This window comes from Oreochromis aureus, linkage group 16 (genome assembly GCF_013358895.1).
Source record: "Oreochromis aureus strain Israel breed Guangdong linkage group 16, ZZ_aureus, whole genome shotgun sequence".
In the NCBI taxonomy this organism is placed as follows: Eukaryota; Metazoa; Chordata; class Actinopteri; order Cichliformes; family Cichlidae; genus Oreochromis; species Oreochromis aureus.
The window spans coordinates 24,675,827-24,695,046 of NC_052957.1; the positions used below are offsets into that span (position 1 = coordinate 24,675,827).

The 19,220-nt window shown below is 38.8% G+C and overlaps 1 protein-coding gene and 1 long non-coding RNA gene across 3 annotated transcripts in view; both read right to left on the reverse strand.

The window, feature by feature from the left end:
* The window catches only part of LOC116314661 (CD209 antigen-like protein A), a 91,428-nt gene that overhangs the window by 24,179 nt on the left and 48,029 nt on the right, over positions 1-19,220 (reverse strand). The window lies entirely within an intron of this gene.
* LOC120433566 lies at positions 455-8,585 on the reverse strand. The gene is made up of 3 exons (XR_005608621.1): positions 7,918-8,585; positions 1,288-1,392; positions 455-1,206 (listed from the first exon to the last, which is right to left on the reverse strand). It is a non-coding gene; the product is annotated as an uncharacterized LOC120433566 (long non-coding RNA).

Genomic DNA, 19,220 nt, shown 5'->3' on the forward strand with positions numbered 1-19,220 from the left:
TTTTTTGCCGATGCCCGTGATGCCGCCCCCCATCACGATGCCGCCCCGGGCAACCGCCCGTGTCGCCCGTATCTAAAACCGCTACTGTGTAGCTGTGACATGATCTGAAATAAATCAAAATGAATTATTTCAATCATAATTTAACTGTTTTCTAATAAATCCAAATTTAAATATTTCAAAATGTTACCAGAAGAAAATGAAAGATGTTCATAAAAATTATGGTTTAAAGCTTAAGTGTTTTCCAAGTGCTATTAAAGAGACAAAGGAATTTTGAACACAGCTTTTTCAAAACATCCTGCTTACTTTATTTTACTTCGTAAACAGAAACAAAATAATTTTGCAAAAAAGCAAAATTTACCATGGTCAAAATGATTAGCCGCCCTGGCACTAATAGTCAATTGTGTATTCTTCTTGCTGAATAACGGCCTGCAGCCATTTGTTGCAGTCTTCAACAAGTCTCTTACACGTCTCCTGACTAATCCCAGCTGATTCTTATTAGGCAGCTACTTCTGGCATGGACCTTGGTCTTCAGTTCACCACATATTTTCAATGGGATTCAAGTCAGGGCTTTGTGCAGACCAGTCAGTAACATGCACTTTGATTGTCTGGCGGTTGTTATTCACTAGGACCGATGCGTGTTTTGGATTGTTGTCATGTTCAGAGATAAAGTCACGACGCAGACCCAGTTGTGTTTCTGACTGCTTGAGGTTTTATTTAAAAATCTTTACGTATCCTATTTTCTTCATGATTCCTTCCACCTGACAGGATTCCCAGTTAGAGATGCATTGATGCATAATACTGCCACCACTGTGTTTCTCTGGACATATTCCTTGGGTTGTACACCTCTCTAATAAGCTAATAAGTCTGTCCTCATCTACATGCTGTGTCATATCCTGTATGTATCTTTTGGAAAATGGGAGTAAAATATTACTTTACTGTGAATGAGGAACTATTGTTTGTAGTGAGACTTCTTAAGTTCAAAGCTTGTATAATTTGTCAAATTAGTTTTAGAACGTGCTGATGCCATTCTACATTTTTTCTCTTTTTATATGTGGGCTGATGAGTGTTTGAGTGATGAAGAACCAAACTCACCATAAACACCGAGGGTGATGAGTCCAATCAGCAGGAAAACACTCAGCATTCCCAGACAGATAATAAATCCTAAATGGAAACTCCTACGACGGCCGCTTGTTCCTTAAAATAGAACTAAACACAGAAACATTCAAGATGTACAACAGTAATAAAAGATGTTAAAATACATTTCCTTTTCTGTCACTTCTTTCCTACCTGTGTGACCTGGTGAAGGTTTTGAATTGTTATGCTTGGGGTTTTCAGCATTGACATAAATTTCCTCCATGGTTCAAGATGCAGATTATTACTTAGAGCTCAGCTCTGCAACACAGGACACAGGACACCGCTGGTGTTCAAACAGGAAATCGCACATTTCAGATATTAATACTTTCACATAACACTATACAAGCACTGAAATGTGAAAAGACAAAGAGTCAAACTTCTCTTTGGTTAGGTGTCCATTACTGTGGTTAATTCTTGTGAAAGATGTAAGGGTGCATTTAGTTTTTCACAGAGCTGCAAAGAGTCATATGCAAACCCTGTTGTTTGTATGTGACTCAAACTAACATTTTAGAATGAAGTGTAAATGTATTTCTTTGGAAAACTTTGCATTAGACTTGTCCCTTTTCATATTTCATTGCTGGTATATTGTTGCGCGAATGTAACGGCTAAATTGTGACTTCCTCAAATTCCCCAAATAAACTAACAGCAGTGACATGATCTGCATGTTCTCTGCTGCAGAGTTGAGCTCTGAGATATAATTTGCATCCTTACGAGCCATGAAGGAAATATATGTCAATGTTGAATGGGCCAAACCTAATAATCATTAAATCCCACAGGTATGTAAGAACTGAAAGAGAAGCAAACAGATGTATTTCAACATGTTAGTAACAAGATGCCAACTCAACACTCAAAAATGGTTAATGTTTCTGTGTCACATTGTAGCTCAGTGGTTAGGTTTCTTACAACACTGATCTGAGTTGAGGGTGAAAACCTAAAATGCTGATACTAAAAACTGGAGTCAGTTTCTTTTGTCAAGTTATGAGGAAGTCAGTTTCTAAAACGATAATGGATATTTTACTCTAGATATTTTACTGTTTAACTTTGGTCATTAAAAATAAACACAGTTCTTCTTATGTTATTTTTTTACATCATGAGGAAGTCACACATGTTCATAACAACATCAACAAGATCTGGGCTAGATCTTTGGAAATGTGAGCAAACAAACAAAGCAAACTTGTGATGCATTTCCTTAAAGCGGGACATCAGAAAGCTACAAAAAAATACAGTCTGTACTCACTGTGAATTTGATCAATTTCAGGTTTTCCTACTTTATATTCAGTTTTTGTTGTTTTTATTAAAACCTTCAATTTGTTTCAAGGAGGAGAGTACATGCTGTCATAGTTGCCCTGATACAAACAAGACTGATATTTTGATGAGGTTTCATGAACTTGACTTGACATGACTTGTCAGATCATTCCACCAAGTAGAAATTACTTCAATTAATTAAATCAAAAATCCCTCATATTAACTTTGTCATAACGTTCAGAGGTAGATGCTACCTAATTCATTTTTACAAATATTGTTATTGAAGTGTTTATTTATTAATAATGTTAATAATCTCTGATAACAGTTGAAAAATCCTATTCTGTGGGGGCAGGGAGCACTGTTGGTATAGTCCCTCATTAAGACCAGGCTGAACACTAATAACTTAATTCTCACCTATCTGTCAGCTTTTCTACCTATAACTAATAAATAAATACTGCAGGTATGAAACTTATTTGCGGAACATATACCAGTTGTTGAATTTAGAGTGTCGCTTTCACACACGAAGTATTAAAATAAATGGGATTTACTGTACCAAGATTAGCGACAGACAACTTGAGTAAGCAGGCGTGACTGTGATCGTTGCTGCAATGACAGTTATTTAGAAAGTGTTGAGAACAAAATGCCAAATATTTATGGCAGAAATACACACAGATACATACTGTTGCACAATCAGTTCATTTAAATTTAAATTTAAAATCAAATGAGCTACTGCACTGTTTTATTATCTGAAAGGTTGGACTCTTTTTTGTGGTACAGACATTGTATCTGTTGTAGCATTTGGAGTGTCCACGTAACAGCTTTTGGGAAGACACACAAACTCAAAGTCTAAGTTTTCACATTTTATTATTTAGTGGTTGGAATTTCAAGTTAATAATTTAATTTCTAGAATTTCAACTGTCCAGCACTCCAGACAAAGAAAACAAGGGGCCACTCCCTAGTGTGCAGGCTCTTCTTCCTGTTTGTGTATGTTAGTGTCTGTGTGTCAGTCTACTTTCAATACTCTCTTCTCCTTGACTGTGACTTGATGAGTGATGAAATATTTCTCCCTCTGAAAACGCTATGTCCAGATGAACAGAATCAACTTTTTGGGGGGGATTTCCTTACTTGCATGCATCAAGACAATTTGCATTTAAATTTAAATTTTCATTTTTGAATGAAAAACAACATGGCAGTGCCATGTTTTCATGTTCAGAAGCATTATTCAGCAATAACCACAGAATGCAAACATTACTTTTTGTTTTCTGCTGTATCTCGCTTCACTGTGCACAACCTCTATTTGTACACTTCGGTTTTCAGGCCCCTCTTCTATGGAATGAGCTTCCAGTTTGGATTCGGGAGAAAGACGCTCTCTCTACTTTTAAGATTAGGCTTAAAACTTTCCTTTTTGCTAAAGCATATAGTTAGGGCTGGATCAGGTGACCCTGAATCCTCCCTTAGTTATAGTTAGGCAGTTTAGGCAGCTGGGGGATTCCCATGTGTATTGAGTATTTCTTCTTCAGTCACCATGTGTTACTACACCTTTCTGCACTGAATTATACTTGTTATTAATCTCTGTCTCTCTTCCACAGCATGTCTTCTATCCTGTCTTCCTTCTCTCACTTCAACCGGTCGCAGCAGATGGCCCCGCCCCTCCCTGATCCTGGTTCTGCCTGAGGCTTTATCCTGTTAAAAGGGAGTTTTTCTTTCCCACTGTTGCCAAAGTGCTTGCTCATAGGGGATCATATGATTGTTGGGCTTTTCTCAGTATGTATTATTGTAGGGACTACCTTTCAATATAAAGCATCTTGAGGCGACTATTGTTGTGATTTGGCGCTATATAAATAAAACTGAATTGAATTGAATTGAATATTTATAGAAACCCTGATAAACACAAAAACATGCATTGACATAGGCTATGTGTAGAAAACTTTTAGTGAATAAACTTCCATTAGCACTGTGCTTTTCTGTGGCAGTTTCTAAGTACAGGTCACCCTCCACTTCCCTTACATATGGTGTGCCACAAGGTTCTGTATTGGGGCCCTTATTGTTTTTAATACATCTACTTCCTCTTCAGCATATTTTGAGCCCCTTTGGGGACATTTGCTATCACTGCTATGCAGATGATATTCAGTTATACATTTCTTTTAAGCCCCAAGATGTTTCTAAGCAGCAGACACTGAATGAGTGCTTAGACTCCATACTCCAAAGGTTGGATGGCTGAAAATTTCCTCAAATTATCAAAATAAGACGAACACATGTCACAAGCCCAGTGTTTAATACTTTGAAGCCTGCTTTGTCGAACTGTGACACCTCGCCTCTGTCCCCCAACAGGCATAGTCTCTGTGATCTGGGTAATTTAAATTTCACCCAGCCCTCCATATATTTTAAAATATTTTCCCATATTGGGGAGACCAGTGGACATTCCCATAAAGCATGTACTAGTGTACCTTTTGCTTCTTGGCACTTTCAACACAGGTCATCTTTACTAATTCCCATTTTAGAAAGTCTTGTTGGTGTGTAATAGTACCTGTTGAGAATTTTATATTGGACACATTTACCTCTAGCATCCCTAATGTAGAACCCATTTTCAGAGATAATTGAATCCCATGTTCCCTCATCAAAGGAACAATCCAGATCTTTTCCCCAAATACTTTACATGTGTTGTTTTTAACCCAATGACATAAATTATACTATTTTGATGCCTTTGTAAGGGTGGAAGTAGAAGGAAATTCTCTGTTAGATTTTTCTCCTGAGACAACTTTATTTTATCTTTCAGACAGTCGCTAATTTGTAAATATCGCCAGAAATGGCCAGGTCCTTCCAAATTAAACTTTACAGTCAGATCATTAAAAGACATGAGTGTGTTATCTTCACATAAATCATTTATTAATCTTGTGCATTTTTTGTGCCACTATGGCCAATAAATTGTTTGTTTACCTATTTTTATTTTTGGGTTGTGCCACAGGGGTGCATATTTTTGAAATTATGGGGACAGATTACAGCTCTTGTGAACCTCTTGCCACACCATTTTTGAAAACTTTAAAATAGGGTTGTCTACTCTATTCCCTTTATTGTCCAGTTTTTGAGCCAACACCTCAATGGGGGTGAATGGAAAGGCCAGTTCATGTTCCATTAGAACCCAGTGTTTACACAGCTTGGACATTTCAAATGAGATGCTGTAATGTTTTATGTTGGGTAGGGACAGACCCCCTTCTTTTCTCAGTTGGTACAGTCTACCAAGATTGAGCCGAGGTCTACCACCATCCCAAAGTAAGTGTTTTATCATATTATCATATCTTAAGAAAATTTGTGGTGAAATACAAATTGGTATCATTGATCAGAGGAGCCACTACCATCTTTATCGTATTTACTTTGCCCCATAATGTCAAGTGCAGCTTGCCCCATTTCTCCAAATTAGTTTTAATCCTAGTAAGTAGTTTTTCTACATTATCAGTCATAATCTCATCAATATTCGGATTAAGTATTATTCCTAAATATTTCATCCCTTTTTGTAACGAATTAAAATTGAAAGCTGACAATGAATTATACATGTTTGAGATATTGGCATTGCCTCCGACTTATGCCAGTTAATTTTGTAACCTTATAACTTAGAGAATTCACCAATAACATTTAGCAATTTTGTTATAGAATTGGTAGAGTCCTGACACATCACCAAAATATTGTCTGCATACAGAAATAATTTATGTTCTCTCCCCCCTCCGTTCACACCCACAATACTTGAATTTTCCCTAATTTTAATAGCCATGGGGTAACTTTTGACTCTCCTCTCACTGGATGTTCATGTAAAATCTCTGGTTCAGTCTTGCTTTGATCACTTAAGAAACATTGCTAAATTAAGTCCTTTTGTATCTCGCACTGAACTGGAGAATATTATAGATGCATTCATTTAATCATGTTTGGACTACTGTAATTCCCTGTTCATATGTCTAAGCAAAAACTCCCTGGAACGTCTGCAGGTTGTTCAAAATGCTGCAGCGAGGCTTCTGACCAAATTACTGACGTATGAGACTGTTGCTAATTCAGCTCCACTGGCTCCCCATTGAATACAGAGTCCATTTTAAGATTCTGGTTGTGACTTTTACAGCTCTTCATGGACAAGCACCAGCTTACATTATTGAACTTCTACAGCCCTGTGTCCCTAGGAGGTCCCTGATCAGGTCATGTGATCAGGGCCTACTTGTCATACAGCATACGAGGCTGAGAACTAAGGGAGACAGAGCTTTTGCCACTGTGGCCCCCAGACTGTGTAACTCTCTCCCTCTGAGCTTAAGATCTGTGGGCTTAGTAGTCTCTTTAAAAAAAAAACAACAACAACAACTAAAAACTCATCTTTTTGAGTGACTTCCCCAAGAACCCAAAAAGAAACTGACAGCAGAAATGCTTTCATTTTTATCTGTTTTTTTGCTGCAGAGCTAAAGAGCTAAAAAATGCTTGAGTTTCACTACTGACACTGATCTGCATCGAGGGTGAAATTGATAACGCTTTGCAGTTTTATTGAATGTTTTTGCTAAAGGCTCCTCTGAGAACGTTTGCTCTTTGTTGCCATCTTCTGGTATGACTTGGGATAGCCAGTTCTTTGATTACATCCGAGAGAGGAAAGCATGGTCTGCTTTATTTTAGAACATGTGAATGCAATGTTTATTTAGTAGAATCATTTATAAAGAGAGAATTAACTTGTAATCTGGCTATTTAACTTTTTGTGCAGTGATTTTAAGTTTTTTGTGTGATTTGTTGCTTCTAAAGGCCTTTTCTCAGTTTTAACCTACTCTAACTGGCCTAAGTTAAGAGAGTGAAGTTAGACCCTCAATGTGGTCATTCTGTAGATGAGTTTAGTCTGAATTTCGACTCTAGCAAGACACTGGACATGGAAGACATTTACTGAGAGCAGTATTTCAAGTTCTACTTGTTAGACAAAAACAAACAAAAGAAAAAACAAAAGCAAAGGACAAAAACACTAATTAAAAACCATTTTTGTAATGCCTCCTGGCCCTGATTTCAGTGAATTTACTTATCATATCATCATGGCTGAATTAACATTAATTTTTTAATGGTAAGTTAGCCATGAAGCTATGGAGGACCACAAGAGCCACACGTATTGAAATAAAGAATTCTGTGCTTAAATAATGAATTGTACAATAAAATATGCATCTGTCAATGAATTTAAAAATGCATATTTTAATTACTTATTCAAACATAAGTAATTTATTATTTAATAATTTAATTTAATAAATTTTAACAATCTAATAAAAAGTCTATTTTTAAATCAATATTTTAAAATGAATTGTCAATCCATTATTACATACTTAAAATTGAAAATGAATTTCACAAAAAAAAGAATGAAACCCACAATAAAAACCTCATTTCAAAAACCATTTGTCACGGCTAGCAGAGTGAGCCGTGTGGAGGAATGAATGAGGACCCAAATGCATGCAGTTGCTGAGATGGAAGGGAAATTTATTGCAAAAATGAACTAAAGATAACCTAAAGTATGAGAAACTAAACTACTAAACAGCAAACCTGAACACGAAGGGAGGAGGGCGGAGATACATGCAGGATGACAGCAAGGAGAACACATGGTAGATTCACAGGGAGACTTGGGGAGAAAACACAGACAGACCAGCAACAAGCAGGAGAAAACACAGGGCTTATGTACACAGTAGAGTAATCAGGGAATTGGAGACAGGAGGGAAACACAGCTGGGAGAAATCAGGGCTAACGAGACTGGGGAAGCAAAACTAGACATATTCACATAAGACATGGACCTTCAAAGTAAAACAGGAAATACACGACAGACACAGCGATCTAGACTAGACACTGAAATTAACAGACAGACTGACAAGCAGACACTATGACATCATGGACTGACAGAGGGAACACAGAAAAGTGGGACCAGGGCAGGTACAGAACAGAAACCTAACAAATGGCAAATCTTAACAAAAGACATAACCAAGTAAACAAGAACATGGAATATTATGAGGAAACACAAAACACTGAGTCGTCAGACTCAGGAACCATGACACCATTTTTGAATTCCTAATTAAAAAATTGAGTTTCGAAATCTTTTTTATAACACAATTTTAAAAAGAGAAAAACAAACAGGTAGAGTGGAACAGTACAGTTTGTACAACAAACATGTACAGTGGAAACAATACATAGTGCAATAGTATACTAATAGTTAGGGATGCAACGATACCAATTTTTTCAAACCGATCCGATACCGATACTTGGATCTGAGTACTTGCCGATACCGAGTACAAAAACCGATACTTCTACCACACACAAGTTAAACTTAACCAGTAGTAAAGAAACGACCCCAGACAACTCTTTAACTCAAACGAAACGTTCACTGAACGTAAGGGCAGAGACAAATACTGTACAACACATCCCTTTTTAAACTCAAATGATATTCCAATTCCTTAACCAAATGAAATACACTGTATAAATGACATAATTCCCTTTCAAATTATATTAAACAACCCAACTTATATTATCACCTTTTGGTAAGTGACTCACTAATATACACTCCAAAACACGTTATATAAATCCACTTAACACACAATATTCACACATGGGCTCCACACACTCACATTCACACTTGTTGCAGGCCTGTTTGCTGCTCACGCCGGACGATGGAGAAAAATCCTCTTCTCCCCAGTAAGAGCACAAAAGTCTGACTTACAGTTCCGTTGCCCGGTAGATCGCCGTTCACCAGTCCCACACTAAATCCACTCCCTGCGGACCCGATGCTGTCTCTGCTACAGCACGTTAGCCAGTCACTGTCCAGCTCTCCGACAGTCCATAGCGGCTGCTTCCTTGGCGAAGCCAAGCAGTCCGGGCTAGCCTTTAGCCTCGGCGGTCGTAGCTGGAAACACAGTTTTCCACGGTGGTGCGACCATTGAAACAAAAAGTCACTTCACCCACACTCTGTTGTGAAGCTCTCACACGGTCAGCTTTCTAGTCACACACTCTTTTGTGCTGGTTAACCTCAGTAAAACTAGCCGAGTCTCTCACTTTGGTTCAGCTAACCTCGTGCATCTCTCCATGCCGTTCTCTTCTCCTCCTCCATTGCAACAGATACACAGGTCCCGTTTTATGCTACCTTCACGGGCCTCCAGAAAATTAGAACTCTGAAAATATTTTAACTCCTTCAGAGTTACATACCATAAAATAATACTTTTATGATTAACATAACAGTTTGATTGCTCTAATTACCTGTATTTACCTTGTGACATATTACAGGGCAAATTACATTTAGGGTAGAGTTACATCACATAACATCAACTGTGAACACCTTATGTTACCGTGGCGTTTAAGTCCATGGGAATTATGAGTATTCCCATCCGGGCTACATTAGTATCGGTTCATGGTATCGGTTAACTTTTACGAGTACGAGTATGCACACATTTTACAGTATCGGCCCCGATACCCGATACCAGTATCGGTATCGGTGCATCCCTACTAATAGTAATGAAAAATTGTCTTCAAATTATCGGATGCACATGCCTCTTGGCTACAAACTCCTGTCCAGCTCATAGGAAGTGCTCTATTTTGCAGTGTATCAGTGGAAGAATCTTTGGAAACTACATTGCATGTGTTCTTGTACAGTTATTAATTTATTTTTCTAACTTCCAAGGGTTTCATTCACTGTAATCTGTGGGATTGTTGCAAAGCAGCAGTCCCAGTGTATGTTATCGACGCTTCTTCTTCCCTAACTAGTCTCACACTATTTGTGGTAGACAAACTATTCATACCTCAAAATGACTGGCTCAGTTATCCACTGTGTGTTTCTATTCTGATTTTCTAAACCTTGTACCATTTCTGAAAATTCCACTTTTTAGTTAGTGGCAGAGTTACCTCTTTTTCACCTCTTCCTTGCATGTCGATGGTTGTGAGTTAAAATACAGCTTGGGACTTTGTTCACAATTACATTTTATTTTGACTATATTGTGTATTACACATCAACACATTTTTCAGAAGTCTTTTTTTCTTATTCTTTTAATCACACACAGAAAATCTAATTACCTGCCCATGTGTTTATGAGACATCTCCTTTTAACTTTGTTAGCCAGCCTTTAACTCATTGCCTCCAGCATTTTAGCTGCACCAGAGGCAAGCTACAGACCACCAGTAGCAACAATCTCACTGCAATTTCTCCAGAAATTGCGAAAACAGAAAGTCTACCTTTTTTTTCTCACTGAGACAAAATTATAGTTGTTTCAGGCTTTTATGTGTAGTAAATGTGTTGTAGTTATGTATTAATTTCTACATTTTTGTTCAAAACCGGCCAAACTGTTTACATTAAAATAAACAGGAGTTTGAACTTTAATATTTATTTACAAACACAATAACACACACATACATAAACACTGTACCTGTTCTTCAGGAGTGTCAATAACCATCAGATCTGCTCCTCTGTCTCTGCAGTTCTTTCTGGCTGCATCCCAGGAAGCAGACCTTTCAGAGAGGAGATAGCAGCTACAGGTGAACTTGCTCCATCCTGCAGGGCATGCTTTGTCTAGAAGAAATTACAGAGAAGTAGTAGTACAGTTAGTGAATGATGTTTTAAGACTTCTATAATAATGCTCATTTGATCTTTATTTAATTAAACAGGATCATCTAACAATAAGATCTATGCACACTGCATTCACTTACAGAGAAAAACAGTTTTACAACAACAACAGTGTTTTTGCTGAGAAATTAAAAGCTAAAGTGAACTGTGCTAACTTTACGAAAACACTCTAATTGTTTGTCCAATTACTTTGTTGAAAGTTGGACCCAGTTTATCACTGATGTGTTTTATTCATTTTCCAAATATTTTTTGTGCTGTGATCACTTTCATTTCTGCTACTAATTTAGTGTTCCTGCTGGAATGACCACAACTTTAAAGAGACTTCCCACAAATATTACGCCTGAGAATGTGAGGGCAGTGCCATGACGTGTCTGCTTATTTTTATTTGCCCCCTAAATACCGCTAAAATCATTTGCTAATGTATCTTACATCATGGGATTACTAAATAATTTTAACTTTCAGATCCATGTGTGTATGTATGGAAATACCCATTGATTTCGGATTGTCCTTAATGACAGAAAACCACATCTTCAGCTAACTGCCTCCTTAACTGGTGGAGCTTCTCTTGGTTTTCAACAAAGGAGTAGGCCATCCATTATTTCTTTCATTTCAGGTGAGTTCAAGTTTGTAAAAGCACAGAACTGGATATTTTTCCTCTAATTCAGGAACACCTTGGAACTGAATCTGAGTTGATGCTGACTTATTTGACTATCAGGGGTCGGCAACCTTTCTGATGAAAAGTGCCATTTTGAGGAGAAATTTATTTTGAGCGAAGAAAAGCAAAATTTGAGCAAACAAAATTCATTGCTGCATGCAAAAAATGTAATTCAGTGTTTGCTATTATCCATATACACACACAACAAAAGCTTGCTCACGCTCTCAACATCTCTACCCCTGCGCGTTCAACTCTTTCTGTACAGCGTTATATTTGTGCCACAAAACCAATCAATCACATACTTGGATGCAAAAATTCTGATTGGCTGTTTTGGTCTCCAATCAGCAAATATCCCAGAATGCATTTTGTCCAAAACTCAAACGAGGCAGTTGCGGAGGAACGCAGTGTGGTGGAGTTTGAAATATTAGTCTTTGTGGATCACAAAATAAACTTTTAAGACATTTTCAGGCTAGAATGTTGCTGTGTAAACTTCAAATATCTGCTCGATTTATTAAGACATGACATATTTGCAAAAGTGTTCTAACGTGTGCTCGAGACATATATATATATATATACATATATGTGGGCATCCCACAGGCAAATGGAAACCATGAAGAAAGAAAGAAAGAGATAGAGAGAGATAGAGAGAGTGACGGAGGGAGGGAGGCAGGCAGGCAGATAGATAGATAGATAGATAGATAGATGTATATACCAGGGGTCAGCAACCGTGGGCACTTGTGCCACAGCTGGCATATGAAGGGTTAACTGATGGCACGACACGCAGTGAATTAATGCTTAATGACATTATCTTGGCTAACATTCCCAACTACCAGATTCAACTTGTAATTGGCTAAAAATAACTAAGCCTACTGGTGAGAGGGACGTTGCTAGCTGGCAGTTTTTTCAAGCGATGTTGAAACGTCCAGATTCCGACACTTCAAATGCTTCAGGAGCTGTCCACTCAGCGCAGCAACAGCACCACGGAAATAAACGGATACATCTATAGACTAGACAAAATTCAGAATGGGTTTTCGGGATGTTCAGGTGTATTGACCAATGTTTTCTTTTCTGATCAAACCAGAAAGCTTTAATGAGCAGCTGGATTTGTCTCGCTTTAACTGGCTGGACACAGAGGACATCGAAATGCAGCTGATTGAACTGAAAAGCTCGACTCTGTGGTGGTCAAAGTTTACAGAACTACGAACGCAGCTGGAATCCATAGCTGTGCGTGTTCATGGAGCTTGCATTTTCACCTGCTGGACATCACTACTTGACAAGTTTGTCTTCTGAACATTGCAGAGGCCTTAATGACAGTATTTGGCTCTACATATTCGTGTGAGCAGATTTTCTCTCACACGAAGAGTGTCCTCAGGTAGCCGTCTGAATGCTGGACACTTAGAGACCTGTGTCTCTGAGTCGGAGACCAGAGATCACATTAACATGTGTATCCCTGTATTAACAAACATTCCATATTGGCCCAGTTTATTTTTCTTATCATTGTTGTGAGGAGACCATAAATAGCATTTGCATTTTCTGTTGTACAGTCAATTTGCTGTTATGGAGTTCTTATTATGGATAAGAAGCGTCTTTTTTGTTTTGTTTTGAAAATAGCTGATCTGCATTATACCAGCATCTGCGAACAAATATAATTCTATAAAGTTGTTCTATATAGTGTGTAACTGTTGATATAGATCCCTGGTCTAGGCATTCCAGGATCCAGCTGTGGGGCATTGAGTCATAAGCCTTGTTATAATCAATCCAAGCAGTGCATAGGTTAGTCAGCCTAGTCTTGCAGTCTCAGGCGACTGCTTGGTCTACCCGTAGCTGGTGTTTTGCACTCGGCTCATGTATTGAGCCATATGCCTGTTCATCTTAGCCGCTATGATGCCTGACAGGAGATTCCATGTGGTACTAAGACAGGTTATTGGTTGGTAGTTAGATGGGACCGGTCCCTTCTGGGGGTCCTTGAGGATCAGGACTGTCCTGCCTTCGGTTAGTCATTCTGGGTGTCTTTCGTCAACTAGCAGCTGGTTCATTTGTGCCGGTAGGCGCTCGTGGACTGCAGTCAGCTTCTTCAGCCAGTAGGCATGAACCATGTCGGGGCCTGGTGGTGTCCATCTCTTCATACTGGAGACCGTTTCTTGGATGTCTGAGCATTGCTGTTATGGGTTGCGTCCCATATGCTTTTCCAGTATTGCTCCGTCTCCAGCCTTGGTGGAACCATTCTCATATTATTCCCCTGCCACTGAGAGTACACCTTGGCTGGTTCTGTGGAGAACAGCTAATTTCTTCTCCTGCCTTCGATCTCTCTGGTGTACCTCTTCAAGTGGCTGGCCAAGGCTGTGAGTCATTGCTTGGCAGTTTCCAAGACCTCAGGTATGCACAGCTTGCTATACTTCTTAGGCAACTTCTTTGTCACACCTTTCTGCACCTCCAATATTTCGCTAACCTCCCTCTGTGCTACTTTGACCTTAGCCTCTAGTCTCCTTCTCCATGGAGGGTACTGTTCATTGTGGCTGTTCAACTTCTAGCCAAGTATCTCACTGATTACTTCTGCTTCACGTAGTGTTGGTAACCGGCTACGGGGGATCCAAGTTTCAAGCTTCATGATGCTGTCTTTCAGGTCAGTTCCTCTCGCACTCAAAAAACGTTCTTCTATCACACTTGGGGCTTGGTACCCTATCTCGGGTGGGGGTGATGATATCTCCCCCCTGACCTGTCTCCCTGGCTCCCCCTTTCCGTAGCATTTGTGTTGTACCTCGTCAATCTCTAGCTGTGAGAGCAATCCCTTCTTTTGAACGTTGGAACACTGAGCTACTAGTTTTTTCGCCGTCAATGTGGATGTTGGGTATCGAATATTCCATAGGTCCCTTATCTTATTCATGTAACCCCTTCCATTAGGGTTACTTGAGTAGTAGCATTCCAACAACGCCCTATTTTCATCTCTTGCTCACCAATGACTTCTTGTTCCAGTAGCCCACTTTTCATCAGGGTGCCCTGGTTCCTCAACACCTGACGCGGACCTTGTTGGTCCGGGCGACGTCTGAGCCGGCATCTATATCTATATCTATATATTATTTAAGCACCAGCATTTTTGTACCAACTGTATTTTTCTTGTAAATGTGAATTTGTGAATAGCATAAGATGCACTGCTGCAATCCAGCTTTAAAGTGATAAGCAGAGATGCAAGAATGAAGCCAGTGGTTCATATAAATATGTGCCCCTAAAGATTGTTTGCTTTTTAAAATTTCTGTTAAATCAATTTCCACAGTAAGACCTTTTATAAGGACACAAGGGCTCACTCTGGTTAAACAAGCTCTTCAGCCTCTTCAGCTCTTCTGTGGTTTTAGTAAGGTTGGCATGGAGCAGGTCTCTCTCCTCAGTCATAGAAGAAAGTTGGATGTTCATTGCAGAGAGATGTTCAGCTGACTCATGTAAGGAGTTATTGTCTGAAATACAGATAGATAAACAAATATGTTTTTGAGACACAAAAAGGCATTAATTCATGTACTGATTCTAATTAATTTTACAGTTAAACAAAAATATTTTAACATTCTGCCTCTAAGCAATGAAACATGCTAAATATGAAGGTTTAGGTCCTTATTCACATGCTTTTATATGAGAATAAGGAACCATTGTTGCAATGTCATCAACCTAAAATGGTTTACATATTTTTCATTTGTGCGTATTTCTGCTTTCAAACATTTATGTCTAATTTAATTAGAACTGGGCTGATGCCAACACAACTCACAGTAGAAATAAAGAGCTATAATTCCAGCCACCAGGCCCAGAGAGAGAATTACAACTAAAGACAAACTTCTTTTACAGCTCCTTGGACCTGAAACCAAGGAAAACCAAAACAAAATTGGATGCAAAATGAAGTGAAAAACAGATGTTAAAACACATGTATAATTCTTTTCCCATGTCTCTCTCACTTCTTTCTTACCTGTGAGATTTGTCGAATGTGTTGGGTTGTCAGGTTTGAGATGTTCAGTATTGACATAAATTTCCTCCATTGCATGAAAGGATGTGGATTATTTCTGAGAGCTCAGCTTGGCAGCACAAGCCATGTGAAGTGTGCGAGTCTCACTGGTTTCAGGTTATTCTTTTATTTTAAGTTCAGAGGAAGTTGACAACGTGTGGTTTGTACAGCTATGATACCACTAGACCTGTTCTCAAACTGTGTAAATATGGTATCCAAATGAAAGGATACAGAAGACAAACTTTTTTTCAAGGTTTTGTGGAGAACTTTCAAGAACCTGACCTGTGGGACTGTTTTTATGTACAGCTAGGGTGCTGTTACTACTTTGGCTTTCTCAATTTTATTTTGAATTCGATTGTTTTTTCTAATTGTCCTCTTGATTTTAATGCTGCTGTTAGATTTGTGTTCTCATGAGTAAATATATTAATTTATCTTGTGTTGTAAAAGACGTTTTCTGATTGTCATTTTATTTTGGAAATGATTTTATTTTGGTGATCATAGATGACTTCACTTCCTGTTCCTTGTTGTTGTGAAGCGCGAACTGCCAGAAATGGATGTATGTTTTCCCCTCCTGTGTTGCGGACAATAAAAGAAACGGGAAAAGTAATCAACCAACCAAGTGTGTACATTATTAAGAGAACATGGCTGAAGAAGAAGAAAACTCTTCGAGCTCAACAGGTTATGGGCCCAGGCGTAACACAACAGGAGGAAGATGGCAGAGGTTAGTGTTCAACGGAGACGAAAACAGTTACGAACTCTGGGAGGCAAAGTTCCTCGGCCACATGCGGATCATTGGTCTAAAGGACACTATATTATCAGCCACTAATCCAGATGCAGAGAAGAATGCTGAATGCTACGCTGAACTAATTCAGTTTCTTGATGATAAAAGCCTTTCACTGGTAATGAGAGATGCGACTGACGACGGAAGAAAAGCTTTAAAAATACTACGTGACCACTACGATAGTAAAGGCAAGCCCAGAATCATCGCACTGTACACAGAGCTGACGTCTTTACAGAAGAAACCAGATGAGACAGTGACAGATTATATTATCCGAGCTGAAAAAGCAGTGACCTCCTAAGAAATGCAAAAGAAGTCATCAGTGATGGACTTATTATCGCTATGATTTTAAAGGGGCTTCCTGAAGCTTACAAGCCATTTGCTATTCACACAACTCAAAGCAGTGAAGATTTAACATTCACACAGTTCAAAAGCAACCTACGAAGTTATGAGGAAACCGAGAAATTTGACAACAAAGTAAAAACAGATAATGTGATGAAGGTCGATTTAACCTCCATCACCTGTCATGGATGCGGAAACCGAGGACATTTTGTAAAAGATTGTCGCCAAAAGGGAACACCTAAGTGGTGTAGCTACCATAGAAGCTCGACACACAGTGATGAGACATGTAGAAGAAAAACCAAGTACAGAGATGATGCGAAACTAACTGTAGAAAAACAAGAGGACAAGAAAGAAGAGCAGACTTTTGTATTTAAAGTTAGTCAAAGACTCCTGCCTACTGACATAATAAGAGAAGGACTAATGGTGGACTGTGGTGCTACTTCACACATCATTACAGAGAAGAACAAGTTCATAAAGTTTGATGAGACTTTTGATCCAGAGAAACACTACATGGAGCTTGCTGATGGATCCAGGACAAATATTCAAAGCCAGGTTTGTAGCAAAAGGTTACAACCAAACACAAGGCATAGACTACCAAGAGACATTTGCACCAACAGCAAACATGACATCTGTGCGAGCCCTAATGCAAATATCAGTCCAGAATGATCTCATTATCCACCAAATGGATGTTAAAACTGCATATTTGCATGCTCCCATTGAGGAAGAAATATACATGGACCAACCAGAAGGTTTTGAGCAAACAGAGTCAGGAGAAAATTTGGTGTACAAATTAAAGAAATCCCTTTACGGGTTAAAACAATCAGGGAGAAACTGGTACAAACTCTTGAATGACTACCTTGAACAAAATGACTTTGAAAGAAACCTTTCTGATCACTGTGTATACAGGAAAGACATTGACCATGAAACTCTACTGGTTATCATCTGGGTAGATGACTTGATCATTGCGACTAGCAATAATAACTTGTTAAACACATTCAAAGAAACAATGAGGTCAAGTTTAACATGAAAGATCTGGGGAAAATATCCAGTTTTCTTGGTATCCAGTTTATACAAAAGAGGCTGAAATCAGGATGAATCAGAAGAGGTACATTCAAAGAATGTTGGAACGCTTTGGGATGTCAGATTGCAAACCTAGATCCACACCGTGTGAACTAAAACGGACACTACTACATGTGGAGGAAGTGATGCAAATGAGACAGTTAACTCAAGAGAGTACAGAGAAATAGTGGGCAGCCTGATATATGCCATGACGTGTACGAGACCAGATATAAGCTGGGTTGTTAGCAGACTATCTCAAACACTAGCTCAACCCACGAGAGAGGACTTAGTAACGGCAAAACAAGTCCTCAGATACCTAAAAGGTACAAATGACTTTGAACTGATCTTTAAGAAAAGCAGTGAGGATCTAGATCTAATTGCTTACAGTGACTCTGACTGGGCATCCTCTGTAAAGACAGACGCAGTACAACAGGCTACTGTTTTGCACTTACTAAAGAGGGACCAGTAATATCTTGGAAAACGAAGAAACAGCCTACAGTGGCACTCTCAACATGTGAAGCTGAATACATTGGTCTTGCAACCACTACTCAGGAAAGCATGTACTTAACCCAACTGTTAAACGGCATGGACAGAAAAAGGTACACGTGTACTAAACTGTTTGGGGACAACCAAGGGGCCATTGCTTTGAGTAAAAATCCAGTGAACAGACAGAGGTCGAAGCACATTGATGTGAAATATCACTTCATTCGTGAAGCGGTAAATGAAGGAAAAATCCGCATTGAACATTGTCCATCAGAAGAAATGGCTGCAGACGTACTAACAAAACCAGTTACAAGAGTGAGACTCAGAAAGTTTCAAAAATGGTTCTTTGGAAATGCATAAGATGCTGTGGGTTAACAGCATGAGAACAAGGGGGGGTGTTAGATTTGTGTTCTCATGAGTAAATATATTAATTTATCTTGTGTTGTAAAAGACGTTTTCTGATTGTCATTTTATTTTGGAAATGATTTTATTTTGGTGATCATAGATGACTTCACTTCCTGTTCCTTGTTGTTGTGAAGCGCGAACTGCCAGAAATGGATGTATGTTTTCCCCTCCTGTGTTGCGGACAATAAAAGAAACGGGAAAAGTAATCAACCAACCAAGTGTGTACATTATTAAGAGAACATGGCTGAAGAAGAAGAAAACTCTTCGAGCTCAACAGCTGCTGTCGGTTTTAACAAGTGACTGTGTTTTATCTGTTTGCACTACAAACAGACAACACATGCATTTATTTATGAAAAGTAAATTAAATGTGATTGAATTCAGATATTGTTAGAGATGAATACTCCCAATTGAAGAAACAGGTGCTTTGCATGCTTTGCTGGGCTGATGGGTGGTTTTGATGTATATTCACTCGGTAGAATGCTATTTTTGATGTGCTGTGTGGCTTCCTTTCAGGCTATACTGTCACCTCAATGCACATTTAACCTTAT